This window comes from Arachis hypogaea, chromosome 2 (assembly GCF_003086295.3).
Source record: "Arachis hypogaea cultivar Tifrunner chromosome 2, arahy.Tifrunner.gnm2.J5K5, whole genome shotgun sequence".
Classification (NCBI taxonomy): Eukaryota; Viridiplantae; Streptophyta; class Magnoliopsida; order Fabales; family Fabaceae; genus Arachis; species Arachis hypogaea.
In genome coordinates, this window is record NC_092037.1 from 61,208,608 (window position 1) to 61,216,372 (window position 7,765).

Genomic DNA, 7,765 nt, shown 5'->3' on the forward strand with positions numbered 1-7,765 from the left:
ATGTTTATTCCGGATAACGCTTGAACGATGGGGACTAAATTACAAATTTTAATTCTCTTTAGGGATCCAATTACAAATTTTTAAAGTGTAAGGACCAATTTGTAATTTTACTAAAAATGTAGGGACCAACTGTGTAATTTAACCAAAAAGATATGTCAATTGTATTGTTAAGAAAAAATTATTCAATCTTTCTAAAATATGAAACTAAAAAAACTAGAATTATAAATTATATGTTATTATTTAAATTAGTGTTTTAGTATTTTAATTTAATAATTAGACATTTTAAAGATTAATCTTATTTTATAATAATAATAATAATAATAATAATAATAATAATAATAATAATAATAATAATAATAATAATAATTGTGTTACGTGTGCATAAAAAATAACCATTTATAAGAATATATATTCAAATATAAAATATATATTAAAAATAAATTAAATAATATATGCATTTATACACAAATATATAATAAATAATTTAGTAATTAATTTTTTATGTACATATAATATTTTTGATAAAAATTATTATCATGTTATATATATTCTATCCCATTATTAAAAATTTCTAAATTCATTACGGTCTATTTTTAATTTTGTAATATAAAATATTCTGTAAAATAAAAAGTATCTTATTCCTACATATGTGATACATTAAATATTAAGATTAGCATAATTCACCTATTTTAATTTATGTCATACATTTATAATTTAAACTTCTTTATTTACATAGAATTATTATAATAAACATTAGTCATCATTTGTTGTATTTATCTGTGACCCAATTTGAGACGGTTTTTGGTGAAATTATATTCATTTTAATTTTTTGGTAAAAAATCTATTAAAAATAGCAAATTGGAAGTAGCATTGCTTATTATTCATTTATTCCTTCCCATCGTCCAAACTACCCAACCGAACACATATAGCATTAGAGTTTTTGGTCCATGTTTATCACAACTCGCACCAAAACAATGTTTCTTTTACATATTTATCCTTTTAGTAATAATTAATTCTTATTTCACTTTACATATTTGACTTTAAAGCTCTCCATATCGTGTCACTTTGCTATTCACCAATCAACTTTTAGCCTAGTCACCAAAATCCAAGTCACCGTAGACGTCATTTATTTGTAAAAACATATTTTGTGAGTAGTTCATTTGCATCTTATAAGACTTTTTTTTTATTTCTATAAATATTATTTTGGTAGTGGCATAATTAGTGTATGCTTATTAATTTGTTACAATATAAAATTAATAAATGTAGATTCTAATTTGTGGTTTTATATGACTATGCTCTTTTACATGTTAAGATGATTGGATAAAAAACGAAACAAGATATGAAAAAACTAATAATATATGGCTATTAAAATCGACAGTTGTTGTTGCTTTTTAAATTTAATATGGCAGTATTGTCGATTTTTAATGTAAAATAGGCAAAAAATGAAAAATATGTCGGTAATTAATAATTAAATCGACAGCTAATTTGTTAATTTTAATAAATCAAATATAGGCATAAGCGTCATCGATTTTAGATAATATTATCGACAATTAAGATGTCGCTTTTATTAAATATGTAAAATCTTAAACCTATATTATTGATACGGTAGCCGTTGATTTAATTGAAAGTTTATCGACAACCTAAAAAGCTGTCGATTTTATTAGTTTTATGAAAAATTGACACGTTCCAAAGCGACGGCTAATATCGTCAATTTTACGTTCAGTTTTTAATATTATCAGCGGCAAAGCCATCAATTTTAACGATGTTTCTTGTAGTGTGGAAACATAGGGCCTGTTTTGAGTAATTTACATCTTGGGATTGTATATATATATGTGTAAATATTCTCCGACCATAGTTTCGCAGGTTGAGCCCGGAGATTGACTATTTTGTATCATTGACACTCCAGCCCTATATATATATGAGATAGTACTATCTGTTGGGAATAAGACACCATTCTCCCTTGAGAAAACACATTTGACAGAGAAATAAAATAGACACAATCACAACACAAGAATTTAACGTGGAAACTCCAATTACCGGAGAAAAAACCACGGCCTTTGTCAAATGACAACAAGAGAATATCACTATGTGAAAATTGTTACAACACATAGACTTCTTTCTCTTTAACACCGGCACCCCAGTACACCCACACTCTCTCAAAGCAAATATCTAACTACACCTCACAACACTCTCTAATCAAAAAGTATAGAGGAAAAGAAAAATCAGATACAATTTTAAAGTGTTTCTGACTGGTGCAAAAACAAATGGAGAACTTAGCCTAGGCCACCCACTCCATTTGCTATCCTAAGAAATGTGGGACTAATTCAACCAAATCCTAACAATCTCCACCTTGATTGAAATAGTCACACATCTTCAGCTTCCATTGTCAACACCGACAATTCTTTGCTGTCATTGTCTATACCGACAATCATAGTTCAGAGAACTATCATACTCCACCATGAAAATATACTCACTTGGAATTAGACCACTCCAAGCATTTCGCCTTAGTACAGATCGAAACCTTGCTGAAAATTCATGGTGCAACTTCCAAATTGGTTTTTCCTAGAAGTTCTTCAGCCATCGACATAACTCCGCCACACACCTTGCATCTCAACGCCAACCAATACCCGTGTGCAATTGTGGATCCGATTGCCACAACTTATCCTTATCCATGACAGTGCGGTAATACCATGAGGATACTTCTTGTCTTCTAGAGAACATCATCTTTTCTCATAGAGGGAGCAACCAGAGATCTTCTCCTTCAACGCCTTGTGCAAACCTGATTGTATCAACACATCCTTAACTTGTATTTGCCACAAGCCAAAATTGATTCTTTCATCAAATTTCTCTATTTCAAGCTTCACAGCACTTGAATATCCTGACATTGTTGCAACCGTATACTAGAATAGTATAACACAACTGTAGACCATGCACTAGGAAGGGTCCCCAAGAAAGAGAGGTGGGTCACAATGGACACACTTAAATACTAGGTCTTTCCTTAGCCAGAACCTTTCCAAACTGCACTCTCACAGTGTCACATTACATTGCCTTCCAGCAACAACAACAGCAACCAAAGATCAACTTCAAGCTACAGGACAAAATTTTTTTTTGATATGGAAGGTCAGACTAGGCTGCAACCACAGAGCATACTAAGAATAAATCCCACCAAACCGAAACTTTGATACCACTTGTTGGGAATAAGACACCATTCCCCCTTGAGAAAACACCTTTGACAGAGAAATAAAATAGACACAATCACAACACAAGAATTTAACGTGGAAACTCTAATTACCGGAGAAAAAACCACGGCCGTTGTCAAATGACAACCAGAGAATATCACTATGTGAAAATTGTTACAACACATAGACTTCTTTCTCTCTAACACCGGAACCCCAGTACACCCACACTCTCTCAAAGCAAATATCTAACTACACCTCACAACACTCTCTAATCAAAGAGTATAGAGGAAAAGAAAAATCAAATATAAGCTTAAAGTGTTTCTGACTGGTGCAAAAACAAATAGAGAACTTAGCCTCATATTTATAGTCTAGGCCACCCACTCCATTTACTATCCTAAGCAATGCAGGACTAATTCAACCAAATCCTAACACCATCACACCACTTCTATTTTACTGCTTAAGCAACTCTTGAGTAGTAGAGTGTTATAGTAGTCTATATGTTTGCCATTGGAAGAATTATTAGCTTTATTTTTTTCTTATTTTTGCTAATGTAAGAGTATATGATGAGGAGTACATGATGAGAGTACAGAATAACAAGTGTGAATGTACAAACAGAACTTTAGTATTTTTTACCAATACAACTGCGTATACGTTTTGGTTACTAGCGACATAATTTATGAGTGTTATAAAGATTCTTATCATCTTTTTTTCAATCAACTAATATGTTGTTCAATAGTTCAAAGTTTAAAAGGATATGGACAATAATTTGAATGAGCATTCAAGAGGGACAAAATCTAATGTAAAAATTTTGTTCCAATATCTTCATTTGTAATAATTGAAATATGGTGCCAAATGTTCTTATTTATCAATATATAAAAAAACAAAAAAATTTTCATATTGCATAATATCATTAACAAATCAATGTGAATTGGGTAGTAATGACAAAAATCTACATAAAAATTTTTTCATACTAATGACAAAGAAAAGAAAAAAATACCCAAATGTTATGATATTGTGTAAGCAGTAAATTGGGTTCATTAAAAAAAAAATTGGAAAGACCTTAAGCTAGCTAAATTTAAATCAGTCCCAATTCCTCAAAACTAATAACAACTAAAGAGAACAATAGAGAGGAAGGTCTTAATAAAGGGTTTCAAACAAACCTTGAGATGGTTATCAGACCGATTGAGCTCATACCAACTTTGAAGAAATTCTCGAAGACAACAAGAATAGTAATTCAGAAATCAAATCCTGGTTTGAACTTAGAAATTGAAACCATTAGTCTCCTAAAATACTTTATGGTTTGCAAAATAATATTTTGATACTCTAACTTAAAAAGATATTTTTCGTACTACTCTGGTATGGGTAGTGTTCTTCTATAATAAAAAAAGAAGAAAAAAAACGAAGATGGAGCTAATGATTGAAGATTACCTGAAGTTCTTAGAGAGCTAGTAGTAAGGTCTTTGAGTATAAGAAAGTTACCACTATAAATGGGTGTCGGAAGGATGCTAGGTTGAAGAAGAAGAAATTTTTCAGTGTCAATTTTTTCAATTAGTAAAGTGTCATTTTCTTTTTCTTACGGGGTTTTGTCTTTCCAATATTCCCCTTATGCTGTAATCCATGTTGGGGTTCTGGTTTTTTTTTTGTTTAGTCAATAAAAAATCAAAGTTCTGAAAATCGGACCAGTCATAAAACCGATCTAGTCACTGGTTCAGTGGTTCATTGGTTCAAATGGTTTAACCGGTGGTCCAACCGGAAAAACTGTTTTAAAATAAAATAATAAATAAATTATAAAGGACCAAAGATGAGGATATTCCAAGAACTCCTGTTAGATGCAATAGGATTCAACATTATCACATATTCTCACACACAAATACAAAGCCTTACATCAAAGAACAACCACAACAAGTGATTTGAAAAGAAAATGTAAACACCGAACAATCACAAGCATATACAACATGTGAATATTATTATAGCAAACATAATAACAAAATAGCTCTTCGAATGCGTCTCCTAAAATATTCCAAATAAAAAAGGTACATGATCTGATCCACTTGATTCAGAAAGTTACATCTATTAGAAAAATTAAGAATCAACTAAAAGAAAAAGAAGAGGAAGGCCTGGTTGATTCGATTCAATTCGCTGAGAGAATTGGGATTTTGATTTAGAAATCATGCCGATGGTGGATTCATTTTCAGAGGACATGATACTTCCTCCCAATATAAGCTCACTGCCCATAAGCACATTGAAGTGTCTCAAGAAGCTAAACTACAGAGTTTCCAACATCTGAATGCTCTTCATACACTTGAAATTCATGGCCGTGACATCCTTTATTCCTTGCCTGATGAAGAACTTCCTTCCTCCCTTAATCAACTTTGTGTCCAAGAATGCCCTTTGCTGACTCCAAGACTTTTAAACCAAATAGTAGGGAGGAGTGGTACAAGGTGGCTCAAATTCCTCACATACAAATTGATCACCAAATACTCTATTTAGGGAATCAGTGCCAAAGCTAGGCACTCAGGTTAGAGGACTAAAAACACTATGTACAGGCAACATGTTATGCATTCTGATGAGGACAAAAGGGATGAGTAGGGGAGATTTTGTCACAAAATCTGAGCATAATTAAGTCACAAAATTACATAACACAACAACAATTCGTTCAATATTGCAGTTGTTTTTTCTGGGCATGTTTGTGTGCAAGTGTTTCAAGTAATTGGTTTTTTTTTCTATGTAATCTAAAACACAAAACACAAAACACAAAACACAAAACACAAAACACACAACCCTGAGCTGAATAATCAAATTATCATCTACAAATTTTACAAAAACACAAAGCAGCAGCAGCACAGCAGAGCCAGAACCCAAATTCTGCCTACAGTATTCAACAATATTGCAAAACAGAGTAGGTTTTCAGCATTAACAAAACAACAAAACACTAAAACAGAGTAGCCGTTACATAACAGAGTAAGTTTCCAGCATATTAGGTGTTATGGACTAAAACAGAGTTACAGTTACAAAAACAGCAAAACACAAACAAATTTCCAGCATTAGCAATCCATACATACATACAAAAACAGCAAAACACTAAAACAGAGTAACAGTTTCCACTTTCCAGCATTAGCAACCAATCCATACATACAAATTTTGGAATTTCCACAGCAATCAGAACCATACATACAAAGAAGACCGAAAAACGAGAACGAAGGCGGAAGACCGAAGAAGAAGAATTGAAGAACCAAACTTCAAGCCAAGACCCTAGAAGAATTGAAGAAATATGGTACAAAAATTGAATAAGAAGTTAAGAGAAGATGAAGACGAGGAGCACTCACCTGGGTTCGAGGAAGAAGCGGGAAAGAGGAAGAAACGGCGGTGCTGAGGACGGCGGCAGCGCTGATGACCTCAGAACGGCGGCGACGATGAGGGCTAGGGTTCGGGGTTCCTTTGCTTCAGTTCAGAGGGCTAGGGTTCCTTCGCTTCAGACGAATGAATGGCCGAATGGGGGAAAGCAAGGGGGGATGGGTTCTGGTCTCTGGATCGGGTTATTTTTTTTTTTTAAAAAAAAAAAAACAAGTTAAAAAACGGCGTCGTTTTGGGAGAACCAGCTGGTTGCCAGTCTGACCCAACCGGCCAGTTCTTAGCCGGTTCGACAGTTTTTTGCCGGTTTTCTTCCGAACAGTTATAGGAGGAGGACCGAACTGCTTGCATTGTCGGTTTTCAGTTGAACCAGTTCGACCGGTCAATCCAATCCAATTTTTAAAATCATATAAAAAATAAATAAATAAATAAATAAAAATAATAAAATAGTGATAATAAGACATACGTAGTGTTTTTACTTTTTAGTATTGTAAATATCTTCAATTGAGAAATCTTGAGGACATTATGTTATGCAAAACATATTATTATTTAAAAAAATTTAAGTAAATAAATATAAGATATTATTATTAATTTATAAAGTCAGTTTCAATATATTAGGGGAAGGTTCTAATTGATACTATCAAAAATAGTCGTTTTTATTCAAAATTTAAATTAGACCTGAATTATAAAACATGCTATACAGGAGTAACTATCAATATAGAGTGTCAAAATAGAGTGTAGAATGGTTGTCAAGAAAATTAGAGCCGAACAGTTAATTCAAGTTTAGGAAAAAATTGGCAAAAATATTATAAAAATAACTGTCAATTAAGCATCAGATTAGTCTATAAATAAAGTTTTAAGCAAACATGATAGGAAGTTTAGTTCTTTTAGAAAATACTTAAAAACTCAAAACTCTCTCAATCCCTAGGCATCATAGAGTAAAAATTATGAATCTTAAGTAATTTTTCTGAATTTAAACACTTATAATTTGATTTTTTCTATTTTTTATTAATAAAATTTTTCTACTTTTACTTGTTCTTCTCTTTTTACATTTATCTTTTCTTCTTCATCATTTCTTTAATTTTTTATTTTTTTTTAATTTTTGCAATTTACTTTATCTTCGACGTCTTATATTTTTTTGTTTATTTGCTAATTTCATTCTTTTTAATTTTTATTGACATTATAATTGCGACATTGAGATATCACATTTTCTTTTAAATATTAACAAAATTTGA

At 31.6% G+C, this 7,765-nt stretch overlaps 1 long non-coding RNA gene across 1 annotated transcript; it reads right to left on the reverse strand.

The window, feature by feature from the left end:
* Nucleotides 1-5,126: 5,126 nt before the first annotated feature.
* On the reverse strand, nt 5,127-6,701 carry LOC112745443 (uncharacterized). Its single transcript, XR_003813678.2, has 2 exons — nt 6,506-6,701; nt 5,127-5,633 (listed from the first exon to the last, which is right to left on the reverse strand). It is a non-coding gene; the product is annotated as an uncharacterized lncRNA (long non-coding RNA).
* Between the last annotated feature and the right edge of the window lie 1,064 nt (nt 6,702-7,765).